The 25,454-nt window shown below is 41.3% G+C and overlaps 1 protein-coding gene across 5 annotated transcripts in view; it reads left to right on the forward strand.

The window, feature by feature from the left end:
* The first annotated feature begins 1,767 nt into the window (after nucleotides 1-1,767).
* Nucleotides 1,768-25,454, forward strand: part of LOC132820212 (cysteinyl leukotriene receptor 1-like) — a 28,999-nt gene continuing 5,312 nt past the window's right edge. For 2 of the 5 annotated variants that reach the window (XM_060832200.1, XM_060832199.1), the window contains exon 1: nucleotides 1,768-1,933. The gene's annotated coding sequence lies outside the window, so the exon portion shown is untranslated. Of the gene's footprint in view, nucleotides 1,934-10,671; nucleotides 10,765-11,725; nucleotides 11,796-25,454 lie in introns of those variants that run through there. The other 3 variants (XM_060832201.1, XM_060832202.1, XM_060832203.1) reach the window with 3 other exon arrangements.

Raw genomic sequence — 25,454 nt, forward strand, 5'->3', positions numbered from 1 at the left:
GGGCACTAGGGGAGTGAGGTGAAGAGTGAGAGAGCTGGAACAGGGGGAGCGAGGTGAAGAGTAGGAGAGGGGGCACAGGGAGTAGTCAGGTGAAGAGTTGGAGAGGAGATACTGGGGGAGTGAGGTGAATAGTGGGAGATGTGGCACTGAGAGGAGTGAGGTCAAGAGTGGGAGAGGGGTCACTGCAGGGAGTGAGATGAAGAGTGGGAGAGCTAGCACTTGGAGAGTCAGGTGAAGAGCGGGAGAGGGGGCACTGGAAGGAGTGACATGAAGAGTAGGACGGGGACACTAGGGGGAGTGAGATGAAGAGTAGGAGAGGGGGCACTGGGCGGAGTGCGGGGAGTGAGATGAAGAGTAGAAGAGGGGACACTGGGGGGAGTGCGGTGAAGAGTGGGTGAGGGGGCACGGGGGGAATGAGATGAAGAGTAGGACAGGGGGCACTAGGGGGAGTACGGTGAAGAGTGAGAGAGCTGGCACTGGGAGGATTGAGGTGAAGAGTGGGAGAGTGGGCACGGGGAGAGTGAGGTGAGGACTGTGATGGGGCACTGGGGGGAGAGGAGTGAAGAGTGGGAGAGGGTGCACTGCGGGGAGTGAGGTGAAGAGTGGGGGGAGTGAGGTGCAGAGTGGAATGGGGCACTGGGGGGAGGAGTGAAGAGGGGAGAGCTTGAACTCGGAGGAGTGAGGTGAAGAGTAGGAGAGCTGGCATTGGAGGAAGTGTGGTGATGAGTGGGAGAGGGGCACAGGGAGGAGTGAGGTGAAGAGTGGGAGAGGGGGCATTGGGAGGAGGAAATCAAAGTGAGAGTGTTGGCAAGGAAGCTATCCGAAATGGAAGACCAACCCCACCGAAGATAACTATGTGATGACTGAGAGCTAACTTCCGGAAACTTCACCCGCTTCCCAGTGCTCTCCAGCTGCTGGGGTCTGCAATGGGAACTCCGTCTCATTAGTGACAGAGTGCACTGCTTTCAGGCATTTACACCAATAAAATCTCATCCCCAAGATTCTACCTAATGCCTTGCAAGAAACTCTTGAAAATAAAAGCAAAGAGTCGTGGATGCCGGCAACCTGAAACAAACACTGGAAGTGCTGGAGAAACTCAACAGCATCTGGAGAGAGAGCGAAATAGTTAGTGTTTCGAATTCAAAAGGTGGGAGTGCTCCGAAAGTTAGTGCTTCCAAATACACCTGTCAGACTCTAACCTGGTGCTGTGTGGTTTTTAACTTTGTCCACCCCAGTCCAACACCCTGCACCTCCATATTATCGACTGGAAATGTTTTGTTTCACTCTCGCTTGGCTCTCTCTCCTTTCTCTAGCACTCTCTCTCTCTCTCTGTCTGTCGCTATTGTTGAGAATAGGATTGAATGCCTGCTAAAGTTTGCATAGTTCCGGCGATTAGGTATGTAGACCTTCCGAAGATGAATCAGCTGAAAGAAAGGGGAACCGCTCTGGTCTGAGAAATGCTTGTCCCATCACCAAGGTAATGCTCATTTATTTCTCAGTGCAGACAGAAACCTTAAGTCACCATGATGCCCCGAGTTGGCGAATGTCTGCAGTTTCTTGTGGTGGCTGGGTTGGGAGATTGTGTCCTTATACTGGAATGAGTGAGAGTGACCGCTTGTGTGTGTGCGCGGGAGGCTGTCTTTTGTTCTTGGATCGCCTTTTGTGATCTGAAGGCACTGACATTTCGCCAATCCTGGCCGCAGTTACACAAACACACGTACAAAAGGGGGACGGCTCTCCGCGTTGTAATCTTCCCTGGCAATGACTTGCGAGCTGCAGTCAGCTGTGCAGAGTGGAAGGGACGGTTCGGTTGGTGCAGTGCTGTCTTACACATTACACACTCCTCAGGAAGGGGAGAAGGTGGGGGAAGCTGTGTCTCAACTGGAACTGCACCCGGTCATGATGAGAAGGAACCTAGCCGCCTGAGATATAGGTAAGCCATTGAAGAGAAAGAGCATTCACACTCTGAAAGGTAGCATTGAAATTGGTTCCACTTCTGCAACAGAAAGCGATAAACCGGCAGCTTTCTCATTTACAATCTTTAATTGGCGATGTTTAGTCACAATTATCAAACATTAATCTCCAATTTGTCCATTGCTGGCAAAATTTACTCACATGAATCACGTTTACCTTTGTAGGTGAAATATGATCCACCCAGGAGGTTTAAATTTTTAACTTAACTGGGAGGGTATTAAATATCACTGCCTATTCATGCCTTGTGCACAGTTTGGGTGTGAGGTGAATATGGTAGTTCTGGGGAACGGCAGTGCACCTTGCCTTCTGATGCAGAGGGGCCGGTATTGCACTGGGGTGGACAAAGTTAAAAGTTACACAACTTTTTAGTCCAACAGGTTTATTTGGAAATACCTGACGAAAGCTTGTGTTTCCAAATAAACCTGTTGGACAATAAGCTGGCGTTCTGCGATTTTTAATTCGGTATCATACATTTCTGTACAGTACACTCAGGGACAATCAGACCCGTGACCCTTGCAGGAAATCCTTGCAGAGCCCGTCCAGTTCCAAGTGAAAGGCGGAAATCTCCGCTCGGGAAGAGCAGGGAACGCTCAATATGGGTCAGGTCAACTGGACACCTCCCAGACAACCAATGGTTGAAAAACAAAGCATTCGTTCCTCCTTGTTTCCGTAGGACATCGTTGTGCCAATGTTGTAGTCTTTTTTACACAGAAGGGGAAAAGGGTGGGGGGGGGGGGCGTTTGAAAAGTACTGCAGAACTAATAGATGTAGTGCATAGTCAATTGGTATAGAGCCATTAATAAGATGGTAATTGTTTATCTCTATTTGAGTCTTTACTTTTTATTTTGGAAATCTCCTTCTTTACAATTTGCTTTTTGCCCTTGATAGTTTCCTTTTTCTTATTTTTGACTTGCCAGTCGAGTCCCCTGAAACCAACTGGTAGAGGGACTTGGAGCTTTCTATTCAGCTGAGCAGAGACCATGTGAAAATAAAAGTAGATCCCTGTGCTCGGTGGAGCGCGGAGTGGGGAACCCCATGTCCCCATATCAAAACGCTGTCAAGGAGAAAAGATATGACTGGTTCAGTTAAGCTTTGGAGGCGCCGGTGTTGGACTGGCGTGTGCCAAGTTAAAAATCACACCACACCAGGTTATAGTCCAACAGGTTTAATTTCGGAGCGACGCTCCTTCCTCAAGTGGTTGTGATTCAATTATAGTTAGCTTTACTTCACATTATCCAGGTCAGATTTTACAATTTGCCAAAAAGAGAAAAAAAGATGCACCTGGCCCAAGATATCCAACGAAATCTCACCGAGGCAGTGAGAAAAAAGTTGAACCGACTGGCAGTATTTTTTTCCCCGTTGACTCACTGTTTATTAAAGTGTTGCACGTCAAAATGGCCCAACCCTGGGGGACATTACTGGAATTCATTCACTTTTAAAGTACCTTCACAGAACTGACTTTGTTTTTTTTGAAAATACCTAAAGCCAGGAATATGAAGTTGTTTTAGTTAACTGGAAATTCCATAAATGATAAGGTAATTAGTGTCTTCAAGCTCTCTTTTAAACCTTTCCTGAGTCCATAGTTTAGAAATTAATGTTATATTTGATGCTGTCCAACCTCCTGCTGGATGTAGCCGAGCTAACTTGCTTAAAATACAGAAAATGATGAACAATATTGCCCACTCTGGGAGAACCTTTCTCAGTCTGACGGCAGCCAACATAAGAGGAGAGTTGAGGTTACATATTACAGCAGTGTTACTGCTCCTCGGTGAATTCGGTTCCTACATTTTGCCCCTTTTCTTAGTCGCGCCCAACTTAAGCTCCTTCCGTCCTTTTTAATTTCAGTTTCATCCATTAGAGTTACATCTATTTTATTTGTGCTTTGTCCTCAGGTTTGGTCATGGTTTGCATTCTGCTCACCATTCATTTATTTACACTAAGTCCCATTAAGCGATCACCCCTGTGCTTGATGACCTAATTGTCCTGGCCGTTTCACAACTTCTTGATTTTTAAAAATTCTCATCATTGTTTTCAAGTTCCTCGTTGCCTCACCCTTCCTCTTTCTGCAACTTCCTCTCATCCTCAGAACCTCCAAGATGTACACATTCCTCCAATTTTGGAATAAAGACAGAAATTGCAGGAGAAATGTAACAGCAATAGTCGAAAGAAAGCAGAGTTAGCGTTTTGGGTCCAATGACCCTTCTGCAGAACTATTAGTGAAAAGGTGGTTGTACAGGCTGCAGAGGAGGGGTTGGGGCTGGCTGGCAGGGTAAGAAAATAGGCGGAAATGGAGCCCAAAGAGGCAGGGCATGATGGTTAGGATGGATCATGATGAGCCAGGGAGAAATAAAATTTGATAATGGATACCATTATTGTGTGAAAATTGGTTGGCTGTGCTGAAATCAGCCCATGTGGTCAGAGGGCTGGGAGTGTTGGGTTTGGGGTAAGGATTTGGAGAAGTTGCACAGATTCTAAAATGATTGAGCTTGATATTGAGTCCGGACGGCTGCCTCAGTGGAGAATGAGGTGTTGTTCTCCCAGCTTGCACTCAGCTTTCCTGGAGCACTGCAGCAAGCCTGAGACTGAGATGTTGGCCAGGGAATACGGTGGTGTGCTGACGTGGCAGGCAACTGGAAGCCCAGGGTCATTTTTGCGAGCAGAATGTAACTGCGCTGCCACGTGGTCACCCCGCCTGTGTTTCACCACCCAAACATGGAGGAGACCGCACTGTGAGCAGTGAAAACAGCAGACAAGATTGAGTGAGGTGCAGGTAACTCGCTGCTTCACCTGGAGGATATGTCAGGGGCTTGGGAAGGTGAGGAGGGAACAAGTAAGCAGGCAAGTGTTAGACTTCCTGTGATTGCATGGGAAGGTGAGGTGAGGCTGTGGGGGAGGAATTTTGGGAATGGAGAAGGAGTTAATTAAGGTATGCAGAATGCTGACAAAGGAGGGGAAGAGAATATGTGTCAGGTGGACCAATTTTCGTCTCTGAAACATTCCTGATTTTAATCACACCAGCATTTGTGGCTATTCCTTCAGCTCCTCAGATTCTAATTCTAGAATTCCCTCCATCATCTTTGTTTCTTTTTTTAAAAAAACTCATTCAAACCTTAACCTTTGGCTAAGATTATTTCTCATTTGTCTTGATATCTCCTTATATGACGACATCGAATCTCATTCTATAACTGCGGATAGTTTACTGTCTTCAAGGCACTTTATAAATACATGTTGTTATAAACATCTGTTCAGCTTCTGTCTAAGGCTTGTTCTGCAAACAAGTCAGATTAAGTACTTATTAATACTCATGAGAACTGTATTGATTCTCCAGATTTACTGTCACCTGTCATTACATTACATTGTAATCCTGCACAGTTAAAAGTTCATTTCAACCACGCCTTAATCACATCATGAGTTTGTTTCTTTGTATCAAATTTCATTTTCTGTTCAGGTGTGATACCATTTCTAACACTCGGTTTGAAGCTGTTTAAAATGTTTCTGACTCTACCTTGGAATTTCTGTTGTCAGATTTTTGGACTTACATTCTCGATAATTTTTTTTAAAAATCCATTTTCTTCCTGCTCAGAGCTTTTTCTCCTGCCTCCCAGGTTACTGACTTCCACGAGTGATATGTTTACCTGGTTTCTGCACATGTCCAATAGTCTTTGTACAAATTGTTCACAAACCTGTGAAAGCAAATCAGAAATTTCTGCTTTGAATATTCCAACTTTCGCATCTTGTTCTTGACTGTCTTTAATCTTTCATAATCATAAGCACCACCTCCTCCTACAAGTCAACCCACCATCCTGTCGGTGAGAGTGGTGATTACAAATCCCTCCCTTTGCTGCTGTTGTCTCCTTAACCTCATCTCATGCAAGTCCATCTTCTGTATCATGATTGATGAGAAATTGCCCTTGACACTCAGAAGAATATAATGTGATTCCTGGCAATGTAGATGCCCCATAGGAAACCCAAACTTGATACAATACAGGAATTCTGAGGAAAAGGGAGAGTGGCATCCTTACAGTAGAAAGTGATCTGGAGTTAGCAGTAGAGGAGCTAATCACCTTGCAATATTCATTTCTTTGAATAAAAAGGAATAAAATATATCTGCTTCCCCCACTCAGACTCATTTTCCTTTGTGGTGCAAGTTTTGCCTAACATTGGCTATGGTTGAAATAAAGTAGTGCTGTCTAAGTAACTTATTCAAGCTAACTCTGCTGGTTAGGCATGGAAGATGGAAAGGGCAGGTAATTGGTATTTATTTAGACTGCTGCAAAATTAAGTTGATACGGACACCGTGGGTCAACTGACTACATTATGCATTTAGATTTATGCAGTTAAGTGACTTGGCATGAGTTGCTATAAGTGAGTTATGTAAACATAGACATCCAAGCCTACCCAATGAAAAGAAAACAGACAGTAAATTATATGAAATGGTTCTTGTCATTCAGTTGCATTAATTTCTATTCATACCATTATTGTACAGAATACAATATTGAATGGCCCAGCGTTTGCTGCAGCATATTTTGCCTTAATTTTAATTTATTTTGGACTAAGCATTATTGTCAAAAATAATACACTTAACAGAAATGTTAGACTTGAAGATCAGATCCTCAGGCTGTGCCAAATGTCTCATCAACAAATGAAATCGCTTTCCTGTTATGGAGACAAACAAAACAGGCTAGTTTCCCACAGCAGAGTACTACCAAGAATGACTGAGCACTTTCACTCATTAATCTGTTTGTGATTGAGGATAGTGGTTGACCTAGGAATCTCTCTATCCTTTTACACACACCTTTAGAGACTGAAGACCTTAGAGACTCATTTAAGATCTTATCTAAAAGAGATTATTTTGACAAATACAACACTCAAGTAATGACAGAAATCAGAATAGTGACGATGGCCTTTTCTTAAATTTGTTTCATTGGTGAAAAATTCACAAGCTGACAATTACACCTCAGCAAATCCCTATTGAAAACAATGTCTGTATAACACTGTATAATTAATACTATATAATAAAAACAAAGTGCTGTGGATGCTGGAGATCCAAAATATAAACAGAAACTCAGCAGGTCAGGCACCTTCTGCAGATAGAGAAGTAGACAGTCAACTGTCTCTTCTTTGTAACAACTCTGTGGATGATTTGCTTATAAAATTTAAACACCACTGCATCTTATGGAAGCGATCATGACTAAACTTGTGATAATGCTATTTTGTAATATTGGCTAACTACATACTTTTGAAAGATTACTGAAATTCTAAACAAGACAGTTTCCTTTTCCCACTTTGTTAACTATTAAGCAAGTAAAGCACATGACTCAGGAAATGAAAGGCACAATACACAAAAATTTACAATAACTCATTTCTCATTTCTTCTCCATTGTTAGGATTTTAAGTACTTAAAATCTTGAAATTCTGGTGAGGGCTCTTGAAGCTTGAATACGCAGTTGTTGTCAAAGATATTAAATGTAATTTCTGTTAAGAATTGAAGAGTAGTTGACAAAGAAAATGGTCCTCTCCAGTATAAGGAACTACCACTTGTATGGTAAATTGCTTTAAATAAAGAGTAGAAAAGATAGAAAGTAAAAATACAAAAAGAGAAATCAAATCCAAGCATTGATTGAAATTACTCATCTTGGCAGGTTCAGATGAATTGTCAGTTGCAGAAATTTTTTAAACAATTTGTTCAGATGAGTTATGCCACACCTTTCGAACAGATGGGACTTGAGCCCACACCTCTTGGCTCTGACGCAGGCACAGTACCATGTGCCACAAGATCTCTATTTGTCAATTGTCAGCTCACCTCAAGATGGGAAGGACAATCCTTCATTATTATCTGTTCATACCTCAACCTCCTCCTCTGCCACTTTGGCGGCTGAGGGGTGACCTTATAGAGGTTCATAAAATTTATGAGGGGCATGGATAGGGTAAATAGACAAAGTCTTTTTCCTGGGGTAGGGGAGTCCAGAACTAGTGGGCATGAGTTTAGGGTGAGAGGGTAAAGATATAAAAGAGACTCGAGGGACAACATTTTCACAAGAGGGTGGTATGTATATGGAATGAGCTGCCAGAAGAAATGGTGGAGGCTGGTATAATTACAGCACTTAAAAGGCATCTGGATGGGTATACGAATAGGAAGAGTTTAGAGGGATATGGGCCAAGTGCAGGCATATGAGATGAGATTAGGTTGAGCTATCTGGTTGGCACGGATGAGTTGGACTGAAGGGTCTCTTTCAATGCTATACATCTCTATGACTCTACTGAAAACAATCAATTAAAAATCACAGAAACAGGGATCTAAGCACTTGTGGTCAGATGACTCACCATCACTGAATGGACGTTTTTGCTTTCACCTATTAATAGATATGGGAGCAATCTGGCAGTTGTTGTTGCCTTCAATCTTCCAAACAGCATTGCATTAAAGGGGAGGGGGGTGCGCTTCTAACCTTGGTCATGTCTCGTACTCGGTTCTGCTTGACTCCACATGGTCGACTACAAATGTCTCTGGTTTCAGCCTTGTGGAACAATGACAGACAGAACAGAGAGGAGGCAGGCATGGAATGTAAAATTGTGAGGGAGCGGTAACATAATGACCAAAGACAATATCTTATCCTGTGACAAATCATTGACAATCGGGTAAGAGTGTTGGAATCTTGAGTTGAAAGACATAAGTATAGGCCTCATTTTGTAGTGTTCACTTGAGGGGAACCATTCAATGGAGATCGGTTTTGCTACAATTAGATGTAAATCAGAGGTCGAGTTAAATAGTTCACTTTCTCATATCAGACGCCTGAGATAGCTGTCAAAGTAGGTCATCTGCCTTCTTTGAGAATAGTGCTATTATTGGAAGGAAATTGTTTCGAGTGACGAATGATTCGTTTAGAACATTAGATAATATCAAGTAAGCAACACTCTCTTGAGACGCATTCAAAAATTAGAAAATGTCACCCCTTTCTGCCACTGCACCCACATTCCTGTTGTCTACTTCTATATAATTGCAATTATTTTTACCAGTCAAAACGACAGGAATTGAATTACATTTGTGGTAAAAATTGGCAAATTTCAGATCATTTTGCTTATTTGAAACCATTTTATGTTGACCAGTCCTTTTTGTTAAACACAAACGCAACACAATAAAATAGTAACTACTCACATATTCACATCAAGTTGCAAGCCCTAATATTTATGAAGAAGGTGTGACTTTTACATTTTGATACTTTAAATCTATCAGGGACTGTAATGGCTACTTTATTTCTCATCTGTCCATTTGTGTCCAGTGATGTGTGTTGTGTGTGATCAAGACAGATTGGGCAGACTGCCATTGCCCATATGTTCATGTCCTTTTCTAATAGAGTTCTGAATTTGATTGCTTTCTTCATCAATGGGGTTCTGTTTGTACTCGAGCAAGGAGCATTCTAAATCTTTATTCTGATTAGGAAAATAATAAGTAATCCGTGCAGTCAGGATATGAGTTAGCCAATTCTGTTGTGATCAGTATTCTTTTCTAATCACTGCCAAGGCTCAGAAAGTTTAACATTGTGTTTGACTTTGAAGTTTCAGAATTGTACATAACCAAACTTCAGAACTATGAACACTCACTCTTACCAGTTAGTCAGTGTACAAGTGAATTTCAATGCTTAGCGTGTAAAGGCCTCTATTATACTTGTTATTTAAAATGGCGGAGTAATCATTCCAATGTAACGTCTGTTTAGTCAGATTGAAAAGTGATCTAGAAAGAATATCACAAGTGAAGATTTAAGTAAATTGCCGCACACTGAAGATTATCCACATAAATAATACCATTATTAGTGTATAAGTAGAGATATGCTTCCAAGATCATTTCAAATGTTAACCTGCAAATGCCACCATTCAGCAACGTTCATGAATTAGTGACTCTTTAGTGTTTTTCATAGTAAAAATTGATGTAAATGACCATGCTGGAAAGTTGCCTTTTTCACTTCTGAACAAGGGAAAGTGAACTCAGTTTGTTTTATTTCTTCACGGGTATTATCTGATGGAAGGGACGGGATGCTTATGATAAAGTATTTTCAAACTTTTGATTACATGCCGTTACTTCCACAATAGTGTCAACCTGTGGTTGTATAAATTGATGCAGTTTACATGACTGAAATACAACAGTTTCCCAAAGTTTTAAAATTATCCTTGATTTTACTCACTTTAGAGAATTAATGTGATTATTCACCAAATTCACCCAAAAAACCAACACTGTGTCAAAATCGTGGAATTCCCTCCCTTAAGGCATTGTGGGACAACCCACAGCAGCTGGACTGCAGCGGTTCAAGAAGGCAGCTCATCACCACCTTTTCAAGGACAACTAGGGACCGGCAATAAATGCTGGTCGAGCAATGACCCCCACATCCCACAAGTGAATTACAGTATTATCTTGCAATAGCTTGCATGTTTATTACTGCCATCTAGTGGCACCTTTTAGCATTCACCAAGGCTTTGATAATCTCTTCATGCTCAAGATCCTTCCTGAGCAGCTCAGGGTCTCTAAGGTTTTCAGTTTTTGTTTTAGATGTCCAGTCTCTGCAGCTTTATGTTTGTATCTTTTGAGCAGAGTTTAGGTATAGATGATGAGGCAAAAATCAGCAGAACAATGGAAAGCAAAAATGTTTTTTGTGCAGAATAATAGTCTGAAGAAAATCATAAAAAAGAATTGATTTTTTTTTTCAGCAGATTAATCTTATAGTAAGAAAGGGAGCAGCAACCATCCATTCTGCCTGAAGGAGAATTTGATTCATTTAAGAAGCCTGACAGCATTGTATGGTACGTCACTAGACAAGCCTGGCTGCAGGCACCTAATTATAAGCCTCTCCTGACCTATGTGATATTCTGAGCACATCATATTTACACATCTGACTGCATGCCATTTCCTGGAGGTTAACGCCTTTTGGCAGAGATACCACCAAGCAGCCAGTGAGCTTTAGCACCAGGTTGGCACCAGTTGTGGCTTAGCAGTTAATACACTGAGCTCTCTCTCTAAATGTCAAGAATTCAAACTTATAAAAGCCTGAACCTGTCCACCATCTACAAGGCACAAGTCGGGAATGTGATGGAAAATTCCCCACTTGCCTGGATAGGTGCAGCCCAAACAACACTCAAGAGACCAGCCAGAACAAAGCAGCTCATTTGATTGGCACTGCATCCCTCCACCACTGACGCTCAGTACCAGCGGTGTGTACTATCTACAAGATGCACTGCAGAAATTTGCCAGATTCTTAGACATTACCTTTCACCTAGAAGGTTAAGGGCAGCAGATACATGGGAACACCACCTGCAAATTCACCCTTCAAGCCACTCACCATCCTGACATGGAAATATATTGCAATTCCTTCACTATCACTGGGTCAAACTTCTGGAATTCCCTAGACAAAAGTGTTGCAGATCTACCCACAGCACTTGGGCTTCAGCGGTTCAAGAAGGCAGATCACCACCACCTTCTCAAGGGCAACAGGGGTCAGGCAATAGTTGTCAGGCAATACCTGCATCCCATAAGAAAATGAACAAAAAGAGGCTGCTACTCCAGTGCAGGATTGACACAACGTTGCGCTGTTGGAGGTGCCATTTTTCAGATGAGACATCAAAAGCAGATTTGTAGGACCCCACAAAACTATTTTGGAGAGGAGCAGATCAGTTGTTCCTGATAAACCCTGGCAATACTTATCCCTGAGCCAACATTGTTTAAACAACTGGCCATGATCATAGAACCCAAACTTACTTACTGTATGTGCTACAACAGTGACTGCATTTCAAAAGTGCATCATCGATTGCAAATCACTGGAATATTCCCATGAAAGGTACTATAAAATTACGAATTATGTTTGTTATCAATTCTCTGAAAGCCTCACAGAATAGAAAACGTTAATCTGTAAAGTAAAATTTCCAGCTGAAGCCTTGTAAAATGTCAATGAATTACCACTGGTAGTAATTTGTGATAAATTTGGTAATATCACAATTCAACCTTGCTGCTATTCATTGGTAAAGGATTGCTTTTGTGATAAGTTACTGAATGTTTACATTTAATGACTGTTAATAACAAGAACTGGCTGCATTGCTAATGACGTAATTAATGACTTTTAATGTTGAGGAGAGTTGGTTAAAAAATTATCAGTTATTTGAGGTTTAATGTAGAGGAATTTTAATGCTTCTCAAGATGGAGATTTTGTTTACAATAAAGTGAAGAGAATCTATATAAAAGGGACACACATGAGGAACAAATTATCTTGTCTTCATCAATCATAATCATAATTACAGAGTCGTACAGCACGTAAACAGACTCTTCGATTCATCCAGCCCATGCTGAACATAATCCCAAATTAAACTCATTCAACTTATCTCCAAACCTTTCCCATTCATGTATCTATCAAATGGCTTCTAAATGTAGTAATCGTGTCAACATCCACATCCATTCCTTTATGTAAAACAATTTGCCCCTCAAGTCTTTTTTAAATCTTTCTCCTCTCACCTTAAAATATCCCCTATCTTGGTGAAAGGACACCAGGACTTTTTGTACAGTTTTATCCTTTAAATGCGCCACTGAGAAGGTAAGTTATAGGAAGATAGGCCACTAAGTTGATCACACAAAATATTAGGATATTTCAAATACAAGGAGCATTTCAATTCTGCTTTAAGAAAACAGATGGCCTTTTACAGAGATAGCAAAACCTTCCTTTTGTCTTCTATTTACATTTTAATAAATAACACATAGCATTTTTCTTCCTTAATCAATTACTGTTCCTGCATTCTAACTTTCTGTAATTTACGTACTGGGACACCCAGATCCCTCTGCATCTCCATGTTCTGCAATCTCTTTTAAAAGAGAGAGTAGGAGTGTGGGGAGAGGCAAGGACTTGTGGAGAGCAGGGAGAGAAGAGAATGCAGGGAGAAAAGGAACTTGGGGTGAACATAGGGAGAACTGGAGCCGGGGGAGTGGAGAGCAAGCAGAAGCTCCGGTAACATGAGGACAGCAAGAGCAGGGGGACAGCTTTGATCACATATAGAGTAGGCCATTTAGGACTGTGATGAAGTGAAATCTCTTCCCTCAGACAGTGGCAGAGACATATAGCATGGAAACGGTGAGTCTGTGGAGTTCGCTGCTACAGAAAATGGTTGAGGACAAAACATTGAACATTTTCAAGAAGAAGTTTTATACAGTTCTTAGAGCTAAAAGGATCAAAATGTATGAGGAGAAAGTGGGAACTGAGTACTGACTTGAATGTTCAGCCATGATCATAATGAATAGGATCAAAGGGTTGGATGGCCTACTGCTGTTTCTACTTTCTATGTTTCGATGTTCAGGGACATTTTTAATGAAAGAAATAGAGGGGTAAGGCTGTTTACCTTCAGACCTATGGCAGTCTTTCTTTCTCACTAACTTAAATACCAGTGGTTTATTTATCCCCAAAACCAAAGTCACATCACCCCCATAGACTCTGCATCTCCCAGAAAGCTGTCTGTATTCTTCACAAAAGCATCATTTCAGGTAAAGCCAACCAAATGTCGTTTGCTTTGAAAACTGTTCTTTTTGTTAACCAGAGACATATACATATGTCCAGCTGATAACATTCTGATTTAATATTGCAGAGAGCATTTTGTTTTAGCACAATAAATAATAATATACAAAAAGCGCTGGAGAAACTCAGCATCAAACTGAAGAAGACGCCATATCAGACTCCAATTATTGATTGTTTCTGAACCCACAGATACTACCAGACCTGCTGAGTTTCTCCAGCATTTTCAGTTTTTATTTCAGATTTCCAGTATCCATAGTATATTAATTTTGCACATCCTTGTAATATTGTTCTGTTGCATGTGAGTGCAATGATCTGAAGGATGATGGAATATTATACATGCTGTCATTGTGTGTGTGTAAGCCAGAGATTTCAATAGACTGGTGCCATTATACTGTGACTCAAAGACTTACTCAATTCATTCAAGTCCATCACCCTTTTCAAAAAAACACCTCTTTCCAGGGATACGGGGAAAGAATATGACTTATTTGATAACTCTTTCTGTGCAGTGGAATTCTATGTTTCGCTAGTCTAACGTACTAGCTGTCACAACCATGATAAACTTGGGGGAAAAAAGTGTTTTTTAAAAATTTTATAATGAACCAAACATGTACACCAGAAAAATGGCTGAAACTCACTCCACAGCATCAATAATCCTGTAAGGATTAAACATCCTGACAGTAGACACCAAATGTTGGCATAGAATGGGAAATGTCACAGAAAGTCAGTCAAAAATTGTGACAACAACATGTGAGCTTTATAGACTTGAAGCATGTGTCTCATGCAAGAGTCTGAATAATAGAAACAGAAACAATGGATTTATAACAGCATCAGTTTATGTTGAGGTCTTGTAAACATGTTGCGCAACCAGAAAACATTTGAGTCAGTCAGATATTTTAGAAGTAAAAGCACTTGTTTGTCAAATAATAATGAAGGCTGTGGACAACAAGCACCTTACTGTCCAGCTGCAACATGGACTATTCAAGCTGGGAAGGGAAGAAGACCTTGTTACAGCCTTGCTTCAAACATGGACAGAAGAGCTGAATTCCAGAGGTGAGGTGAGAGTCACAGCTTTGACATCAAGGCTGCATTTCACCGAGTGTGGCATCAAGGAGCCCTGGAAAAACTGGACTCAGTGAGAATCAGGGGGCAAACTCTTTGGTGGTTAGACTCATATAGGAAGATGGTTGTGAGGTCAGTTGGAGGTCAGTCATCCCAGCTCTGGGACCTCTCTGCAGGGGCTCCTCAGGGTAGTGTCCTAGGCCCAACCACCTTCAAATACTTCATCAATGACTTTCTCTCCATTAGAAGTGGGGATGTTCACAGATGATTGTGCAATGTTCAGCACCATTCATGACTCCTCAGACACTGAAGTTGTCCATGTGCAAGTCAACAAGGTCTGGACAATATCCAGGCTTGAGCTGACCAATGACAAGTAACATTCACGTCACACAAATGCCAGGCTATGACCATCACCAATAAGACACACTCTAACCACTGCCCCTTGGCGTGGTGTGCCCAATGGTGTTACCCATTATCAACATCCTGGGAGTTATCATTGATCAGAAACTCAAATGGACTCACCACATAAACACAGTAGCTACAAGAGCAGTAGAGATACTAGGAAAACTGTGACGGGTAACTCACCTCCTGATTCTTCAAAGCCTGTCCACCATCGGAAAGGCACAAGTCAGAAGTGTGATGGAATACTCCTCACTTACCTGGATAAGTGCAGCACTCAAGAAGCTTGACACCATCCAGGACAAAGTAGCCCGCTTGATTGGCACCACATCCACAAATATCCACTCCTTCCATCACTGACGCTCAGTAGAAGCAGTGTGTACAATCTACAAAAAGCACTGCAGAAATTCACCAAATATCCTCAGACAGCACCTTTCAAATCCATCTCGAAGGACAAGGGTAGCACATATATAGGACCACCATCAACTTAAAATTCCGCTCTAAGCCACTCACCATCCTGACTTGGAAATATAGCGTTGTTCCTTCAGTGTCACTGGGTCAAAATCCTGGAATTTCCTCTCTCAAGGCATTGTGAGTCAACCCACAGCAGGTGGACTGCAGCGGTTCAAGACGGCAGCTCACCACTGCCTTGAGGGCAGCTAGGGACGGGCAATAAACGCCAGCCCAGCCAGCAACACCCACATCCCCACAAAATGAACGCATTTTTAAAATTAGTTCGATGGGATGCATAAGGTCCACAGCCATGTCATGCAAGTCATGCTGGGTGAGCCTCCCAATCTGCAGCTAGGAGATGTCAGGGAAAACTGCAACTCTCAGTCTCTGAGAGTTTGGAGTGAAACAGACATTCTCATTTTCTGATCACTGTGGGTATGTCATTTCAAGAACTGAATCAGTGAAGATCACAACCACATGCAAAAGAGATGCTGGCTTTCTGAAACAACTATGCATTGATGCAGTAATTACTTTGGAATTACTTAACGTCATGTAGCACAGAAACAAGCTCCTCAGCACTAAAGCTCTGTATCAGTGTTTTTGCTCCACACCCAAGTGCTCCCACCTTATAGCAAGTCACATTACCAACACTTCCTTTTATTCTTCTCCCTAAATATACTTATGTAGTGTTTCCCTCAACGCATCAATCATTCCATGCTACAGAATCTAATCTGCAGCTTTGCATAAACAAAGAAAGTTCTTCATTCACCAGAGGGCTCTGTCAATAAAACATCCAGATTTGTTTTTCTGAATTCTAGTGACAAAGGCCAAAGATTTTCTTGTATGATGAAGCAGTATGAAGGAGCCACTCCTTTTTTAGTTAAGGAGAGGCATCATTCTCTTGGTAGTGTGATCAAAGTCTCTCAGTTCTCTTCAGTGTAATCTCGCAGCTTGTCAAACATTTACTCAAGTTTTATTAAGTATGAGCAGCCACTGGAAACAAATTGGGAAAACCGAATCTAATAGAACATTAATTATACAGAATGTCGAGACTTTGGATAAAGAGGAAGATGCTAATTATTAACAAGTAATTTGGAAACAAATCAACCTATGGTGGTTTTCTGAGATTCAGATTGTTGGATAGTGAATATTCACTCATTTTCACACCATTAAAGCAGTGGATTGATTGTAACCCAGGTCAGTTCTGACTTTCTTCATTAACGGTTCGCAAGTTGGGTGTATATGGTGAGTAGAACATGGTTATTCTTTTAAGGTTGCATTTGAATCTATCAACTGGGTATTGACTTTCACTAATGCAAAGTGCTATATCTGCAAGCACTCCAGTTATATTTGCAATGAAAACTGACAATCCACTATTGTATTTTAGCGATAAGCGAAGGAGAAGACACTAACTTTATAACCATTTCAAGAAGGCAGTACAACTACCGGTTTGTTTCGGTCAATCACCCTTTGTTACATTGTATGTTCCTTCTTTAGATATTGAAAGTTTCAAGCCAGTTTAGCAAGTATTAACCAAAAGGACAGTCTGTTTTGGCAGCTTTTTAAAATTTTTAATGTGACTCATAACTTAGGCATTCAAAGAGACAGAGTGTACAGAACAGGAGTAGAGTGAGGATAAATAGAAAAGATTCATTACTCTCTTCCCTGTTGCAACTAAGATTCTAGATATCCTTTTCTTTTTATCTCAGCAGCACATGTGCAGGACATCTGTTAAAGGATCAGGAATTGGTTATTGATTCTTGTCCAACTCCCATTTTGATTTAGCCCCATCTTCCTCTCCCTATCTCTCTCGCCTTTGGTGGTCCGCATTGCCCTGAGCTGACTTTGCGTGTAAATTAATCAATTAGAACATGCAAAATTTTTTTTAACTGTTGGAGATCAATAAGTGAAATGGCCACTGGTGATTTGGCAATGGGAAAAAAAATCATTCGGTTGTGTGTAATAGCACTTCCAGATATAAAAAGGAATGAAGTGGTTGCTGGGTGTTTTTGTTGTGTTGTGGTAGTGTCCATACCTCTGGGCCGGGAGATCAAGTTCAAGTCCTGCTAGTTCCAGAGACGTGTAAGAGTATCTCCAAAGAGGTTGATTAATAAATGTCTGAAGTGGTTACTTTACAAATCCTACCTGCTCCTAGAGGTGTGCTGTAACATCTCTGAACAGATTGATTGATTGATTGATTAGAAAATATTGGAAGTACAAGCTTTCAAAGCGCTGCTCCTTCATCAGGGAGCGTGTGACTAGCTATCTAACGAAGAAGCAGCACTCCGAAAGCTTGTACCTCCAAATAAACTTGTTGGCCTTTAACCTGGTGTTGTGTGATTTTTAACTTTGACAATCCCAATCCAACACTGGCACCTCCGCATCATAAAATATATTGAACAGTCGGTTGTCTAATGTGCTCAATCTTTTTCTCCTGGTATTTGCTTCAAGCCTCTGTTATATGTCACTTGGAGCATGGCACAGGAAGCTTAACAGAGCCTGCTTTTGGTGGCTGTTGATAGCAGGTGACTGCCTCTCTTTTCTCTCAGACAGAACCATGTATTCTATTTTATATTCACAAGAACTGTGAGGCAAATCCTGTTTTGCAGATCTCATTCAAAAGGCGGCACTTCTCTCTGTGCGGTATTTGAGGGGTTTGACTGCACAGAGATTTGAGGTAAAACTGTGCATCCCAGTCTTGTAATGGAGCTCAAATCCATCACTTTCTGATTCTGAAGCAAGAGTGTATGACTGGAGCCAAACTGCCCAGTGGCTGACTGATTGTGGATTTTTGCCTCATTTATATTATGAGCCACTGCAGTAACTTTTCAGTGGTACAGCACAACAGCAACATGCATTTTACGGAAACTGTGAAATTAAACAAAACATCCCAAGGTGCTTCTTCAAAGCATTACAAGGTCCAGTAACCTTTCCTCAGAACTGATGGTAGCTGGGAAAATGTTGGTTTATGTGCAGAACATAGGGAGGGGTAAAGGGAGGAAGCTGGGACATCACTGGATGGGACAGCTCGGAGAGCACTGGATGTGTTTACTGGAACATCACTGGATGGGTGAGCTCAGATATGAATGGTTGGGTCAGTTCAGACATCACTGAATTTGTCAACTGGATATCACTGGGTCAGCTCAGATACTCAGGTATGTATCAGCTGGGATATATCTGGATGGATCAGGTGGGTCTTTCAGCTGGCATAACACCAGCTGTATCAGTTGGGATATTAATGGGAATGTCAGCTGGATCTGTCAGCTGGGATATCACCAGGTGTACTAATTGGTATATCGGGAAGTGTGCCAGCTGGGAAACCACCTATTCCTTTCTCCTTTTACCTCTTACTATCACTTCCTCAAGTTTTCTTTTGTCCTGGCCTGCTGTCCATAATCTCCTGTGTACCTTTCATTTTCCTCTCTCTGGGCTCCCATCTTCACCTATCTGCTCACCTTTCATCTTAGCGCCCCTCGCCCCCACCCCAAAAACTTCACCTTTGCCATAAAAATAGCTGCTAGGAAAAGAGTTAACAGTTCTGATGAAGAGTCACTGGACTCTGCTTTCCTCCCACAGATGCGGTCAGACCTGTTGAGTTTCGCCAGCAATTTCTGTTCTTGTTTCAGAATTCCAAAACTGTCATGGAGAAAAGATATAAGGTTGCAAAATACCTTAGAGAAAACATAAAAATGATGCTAGAATTTGCTTCACTGAAATGCATATTTTCCATATTTATTTTCAAGTGATCTGCTTCTCTTTTTTTTTATGATGTCTTGTACATGCTATTTTCTTGTCATGGAGCATGTTTGCAGAATTTCCCATAACCATTTATGGAAAGAAATTAATGTTTAAATGCTGTGATTGTAATCACACTGTATGTGCTGCAGTACAGTGGACAGATTGCTCAGTTACACTATGAACCTATGCAAGCTTCTTGAGTGATGGAGCCTCATGCCACCCATAGATCAGAAGGATTGACATGATGATGTAAACATCTTTGAAAAAATGTTTGGATTTGAAGGATAAGCATTGGATTTTATTGTGAAGTTAAACAACTTTGAGGGAAAACAAGCAGATTTATTCTTGTTGTTGTTCTTAGTGAGTGGACAAGCCCACCCAGGCTGCATTTTTACCCTTGAGCCAGTATCCTGATGCCATTAATGGTTAACCATACAGTGTGATACTGAAGTCATGTGGTCACTGAGGCATTTGCATTGCATGACTAAAGGAGTGAACCATGTTGGCTTCTTACACAATTCTGCAGCTTCCTTAGTCTACATTCCTTTCTGGCAGCCTGCAAGCGATCAGATTTTTCAGAATTCAAGGAGATGAGAGATAGGAGCGGACAGAGATTATGTGGCTTATTGAGCAGACTCCAACATTCACGTGGCTGACCTGAGACTTCAACTTCACTTTTCCACATTTTCCAAACCCTGAAATATCCCTTGATTCTCCAAGACGCTAAAAATCAGTCAGGTGTAGCCTTAGGTATATTCAATGGTACTCCTACCGTTAGGCACTGGCATTAGCATGATGCCACCACCTCATCTAACAACTGCCCTGCAAGCCCTTTCATAATTCTGAAACTTTTAATGGGATCATGTCTCATTCTTCTAAACTCCAGAGGGTATAGACCTCATTCCCCTGTGAGGAAGACAAAGAGTGAGTGGGCATTGTGGTGTGTAAATAGATGGGTGAATCAAACAATTGAGGGTACTACTACCAGCACCATGAGATCAATTTGCTGTTGCACCTTGAGGTGATTGGGCACCCTGTTCTTGACAACATTAGACTGAGATGCACAGGAAAACCTACATGAAGAACGCATTTGGTGCTAGGTTTACACCTCCTGCTTAACTTTGGAGTCAGATTAGAAATCCCCTCCCTGCTCTGTGTTGATTGTAAAGTCCAGATCACACCCCATCAAAATATTTTAAGAAGGCAGCCCAGACCCTACATTTTCTTATTTTAAATTTTCTTTATTTTAAAGAAGGGAAGTGCTGTGTTCCAGATGTGATGCAACTCATCAAACTACTCGACATTAAGCAAAATGCAATTCACCTAAATACTACGGTCAAATATAAACAAAAGAAAGAGGAATTTAGAATAACTTAACGATTGGAAAATTTAACTGAGTGATAGATACAGTTTTGCTGTTCCAATGCAGAAACATCCCATAAACTCATCCCTTGGCACAAAAGGCAAATTCAGACACAATTCTGACATGCAGTTCTCCAATCTAGGAGGAAACAACATCAAGAGAGAGTTCAGAGAAAGTAGCAACCAGGAATCATCCACTGAAGCTTCCAACTCTTCCAAAATCCCAAACAGCTTCTGACTGCTATTGCTTAAAAAAAACCCCAGAAAACCTGGCCACGCCAATTCAGGCTTTCTTACATTTGGTAAACTCACAGGTCTCGACAGGTCTGTACTCTGTCGTTTCAGCATTTGCAGGCTCTGGGAAGTCATCTGATATATTGCCATGTACCTCTTGCTCTTCTAAATCCTCTCTCTATTCACTGCCTAAGTCGCAGAGGACAGGCACCTTTGAGTAACTCCAACTTCCAGGGTCATTCCCTAAATCTTCATTATTTTTTGTCAAGCTTGATGCCGTATCTTTAATCCTTGAAGTGCAACTGTTCCTGCATTTTGCAGATGTCGAATCACCTCACCTCCAGGCATTAAATGCAAGGCCACTAACCATAACACTACTGTTTTGAACTTCCTGTAGGTGCTGAGAAGGTACTTTTAAGGTTATGCTTTGCAGTTAAACATTATTTTTTAAAAAAGTTATATCTGCATACATTTAACCAGCCAAAATTCCTTGCATCTCATGTGTTGAGGTAATGTACAGTTTAACTATGGGGAGGAAATTATTATCTGATATCACTTGACAAATAGTCAACCTCTTTATATCAATTATCCCACTGCAATTTTAATGCAAGTACAGCTAATCTGCCAAACATTTCCATCAGAATAGCAGTGAGAAAAACTTGATAGAAACTGGAGCAATAATATTTATATGAGGCTGGATTGACTGAATACTTTGTTTTTCTTCTTGTTACTGTAAATATACATGGAACTACAGGGTACACAGATCTTGTATTGGTTTAATGTTGTTGCATGAGAAACATATTATTTTTGGATGTCCGTCTGAATCCCAATGGTTACACAATTTCTTTATAAAAAGTCCACTTTCCCAGACGGTTCTCAAATCAGTTCACCTGAGCGCACACAACATATTAGAATAGTACTTTTAAGAAAAGAAACAACATTGAATTCCTATAGTGTGCTAAACATTAATTCCATGTTTCATTGAATGAATCACCACAGCTGCAGCTTCAAATTAAAAAAGAAAATCACAGTCATTTTGTCCCCTACATCACTCACTGCTATCTCAAATCTGTGTCGGGGTCTTTAACACATGCAAGTAATGCTCAGGAATTGAAGACAAACAGAACAATTCATAAAAGCACAATTTGCCTAATTATGATTCATTTAAGATGGCAGAAGTAGAAAAGATGCAGCAAGCACATCTTAGTTTGTTGTTCAAATGAATTTGCTTTTTTCAGAAAACTTGAAGTATTAGATACTCTTCCCACACCATTAGAATAAGATGTACTGCCCTGTAACCCCATTTATTCAGATATCTGCCTAAACTCTTAATGTCTCTCATCGTTCCTCTCCAACCTTTAAAGGGTCCAGGGATCCTGCACTCTGTGGCAGAATATAGGTCAGACATGATGCGAACACACCACGGTGTTCATTATTTGGCTCTTACTGAAGCAGATTGAGGCTTCCCTTTAGGGCATAACATCATTGAATAAATCCACCTGATTGTTCAAACAATGTAGGGGTGGAGTAATGGCAGTGCCAACGTTCGGCACCAGGGCTCAGATTATAGGTTTTAAATCAGGCGTCATCAATCAAGGTCGAAAAGAAGGTAGGGCCACAACTCCACATGGAGCTGGATTTAATGTCCACCTGGCTGGTAGCAACATTCCAGGGATCTACATGACATATGACCACCTCCACGTGCTACCAATTAGGGATGGCAGCTCTTCAATATCAGGATACCATCAGGTGCCATAGCCACCATTGGTACTGCAGGCAGCCCAGCAGGATAAATATTACTGGAGCCCCAGAACACACCTAAAAGAGGTGTGGGCCTCATCCAGTTCAGTCATGCAGGCCTGAGCAAGGTAGAGGGTGTTGGTGATCTGTCTTGAAGACTGGAATAGTTTCTCCCTTGCTGCTGGCTGTTTCATGACCAGCAAAGATTCCAATGCCAGTAAAGAAAGCTAAACACAGTTGAGAATAAAAAGAGGAGACACAGAGTGCAGCAATATTGACGTGGCCCAAATGACACTCATGGAAAAAGTGCAGTAATGCATCCAAACCTGGAGAAAAATGAGTTGGAAAATTATCCCTGTCATGTTTTTGCACTGAGATTTAAATTCCAATAATCTTTTGTAAATTCAGCCCTGCTGTTGAATGTGCCAACTTGATTAGATTGCTCGAATTTTTTTATACTGTTCATTTCAAAACTTTATCAGAGTGGATACTGAGAGAGAGAGAGAATGAAGGATTCATGGGGACATGGAGGGTGAATTGGAAGTATGAAGGAGAGGACAAATGGGCTGGTGTAGGGATAAATGGAGGTGAGGAGGGTGAGGGTGGTGTGGAGTTGACAAAAGAACTCCGCTAACTCAGATTGGCCTTTGATAAGCCCACTTCTCTGAACACAGCTTTCATTTCAGAGACATGACCCTCTCTGCCAATATCTCCAGGAGTGAAAAATAGGAAAGTATCAAAAGCTCAAGTTTCCAAATGTGGGAAATGGCCCAATTGGCTTATCTCAAAAAGGCCAAGATGAAAATCCCAGCCTATAGAGACAGAGGGAAAGTACAGATTGCAATCTGTCTACAGAACAGAAAACAGAGTAATGGTTAAGGATAGCATAGAAAGAAATGAGAATCAATGTTGCACAGCGATTGATGCTGGGCCCATTGTTCTTCACTGTTTAGGCTGATGATTTTGAGTGAGGAAGTGAAATGTCAAAATTAGCAGGTAATGACAAATTAGAAGAGCTCCCTCTCCTGCACAAGAGAATTGGAGTTCCAGTGTAAATGATATACTGTGTGGTAGGACACTGCAGCTATTGAGCTAAAGCTGGTACCTGCAATACAATTGCAACAGAAGACAGCAGTTTCATGAAAATAAAACTTGGATTAAAAAAACATTTTGAAACTTATGCAACCCATCTTGAATTTATCATATATTTCACATCTGGTCTGGAAATTTTCCATTCCTTCACTCTCCTCTCGAGTAATAGCATACATTGGTTCCTATGTTATCGTCTGCCTTGGTGGTTATACAGTCGTTAAATCATAGATGTACAGCATGCAAACAGACCCTATGGTCCAACCAGTCCATGCTGACCAGATATCCTAAATTACTCCAGCCCATTTGCCAGCATTTGGCTCTTATCCCTGTAAAACTTTACTGTTCATATACCCATCCGATGCCTTTTAAATGTTGTGGTTGTACCAGCCTTCGCCACTTCCTCTGGCAGCTCATTCCATACACACACCATCCTCTGTTGAAAAAGTTGCCCCTCAGGTCTTTTTTAAATCTTTCCCTTCTCACCCTAAATTTATGCCTTCCAGTTTGGATTCAGCTACCCCAGGAAAAAGACTTTGGCTAGTCACCCTATCTGTATCCCTCAAAATTTTATAAGCTTCTAAAGTCACCACTCATTCTCTGATGCTCCGGGGAAAACAGCCCCAGCCTCCTCACCTTCTCCCTATAGCTCAAACCCTCCAACCCTGGCAGCATCCTTGTCAATCTTTTCTGAACTCTTTCAAGTTTCACAAATCCTTGCTATTACAGGGAGACCAGAATTGAGTGCAGTATTCCAAAAGTGGCCTAACCAATGTCATGTGCATATGCAACATGACTTCCCAACTCCTGTACTCAAAAAGCACTGACCAATAAAAGAAAGCATACTAAACAGCTTCTTCACTATCCTATCTATCTGTGACTCCATTTTCAAGGAACTATGAACCTGCACTCCAAGGTCTCTTTGTTCAGCAACACTCCCTAGTATAAGTCCTGCTCTGATTTGCCTTTCCAAAATGAATGCTTTTATATTTATTTTAATGCAAAAAATTTATGATACAAAACTGAGCCAACATCGTAAGAACCAAGTGCCCTGTTGAATAAAGAGTTAGATAATCACACTTGATTTGCTGCAAAGAAAAATCTTTCGTGACACCTGGATAGGCATAAGATTAGTCAGCATGTATTCCTGATGCTAATCCTGACTCCAGACTGACCCCAGCTCAGAATGACAGTGGACAGACATTAAAGAAACAGGCTAAAGAGGCCAGAAGTTCAAAAGTTTAACAATATTCATTACACAGGATTGCACAACTTAGAAAATTAAGAAGATTTATTTGATGTAATTGTTGAAATACAGATTACAGGAAAATTGTAGACAGAGGTGTGACCACTGATAGTCATCAGATTATTGAACTGAAAACTGTCAGGCACTAAATCAACAAAGTGTAGGTACCTAAATAGCAGAAATTACAATAGCAAATTAAGAAACTATATGTGATAGATAAACTACTATGTCTGTTGCAATTTCACCCAGTCTTTACCTTGTAACAGGATCCTGCTGTAAATTGTTTCCTGAAAGTGCTACGAACACCACATTGTGGCTGGATCACTCAAGCCAAATTGGCCTAAGATTAATTTTACAGAACATCCCTCATCCAACTGGAGGTTCTGGCTTGAGGCCAGTAGTTAAATGGGCTTGAGTTAATATTTATACAGGGATGAAAATGTGTTGCTAGAAAAGCGCAGCAGGTCAGGCAGCATTCTAGGAGCAGAAGAATTGATGTTTCGGGTATGAGCCCTACAGGAATGAGGAAAGTGTGCCAAGCAGGCTAAGATAAAAGGTAGGGAAGAGGGACTTGGGGGAGGGGTGTTGGAAATGCGATAGGTGGAAGGAGGTTAAGGTGAGGG

This window comes from Hemiscyllium ocellatum, chromosome 11 (genome assembly GCF_020745735.1).
Source record: "Hemiscyllium ocellatum isolate sHemOce1 chromosome 11, sHemOce1.pat.X.cur, whole genome shotgun sequence".
NCBI classification, from domain to species: domain Eukaryota; kingdom Metazoa; phylum Chordata; class Chondrichthyes; order Orectolobiformes; family Hemiscylliidae; genus Hemiscyllium; species Hemiscyllium ocellatum.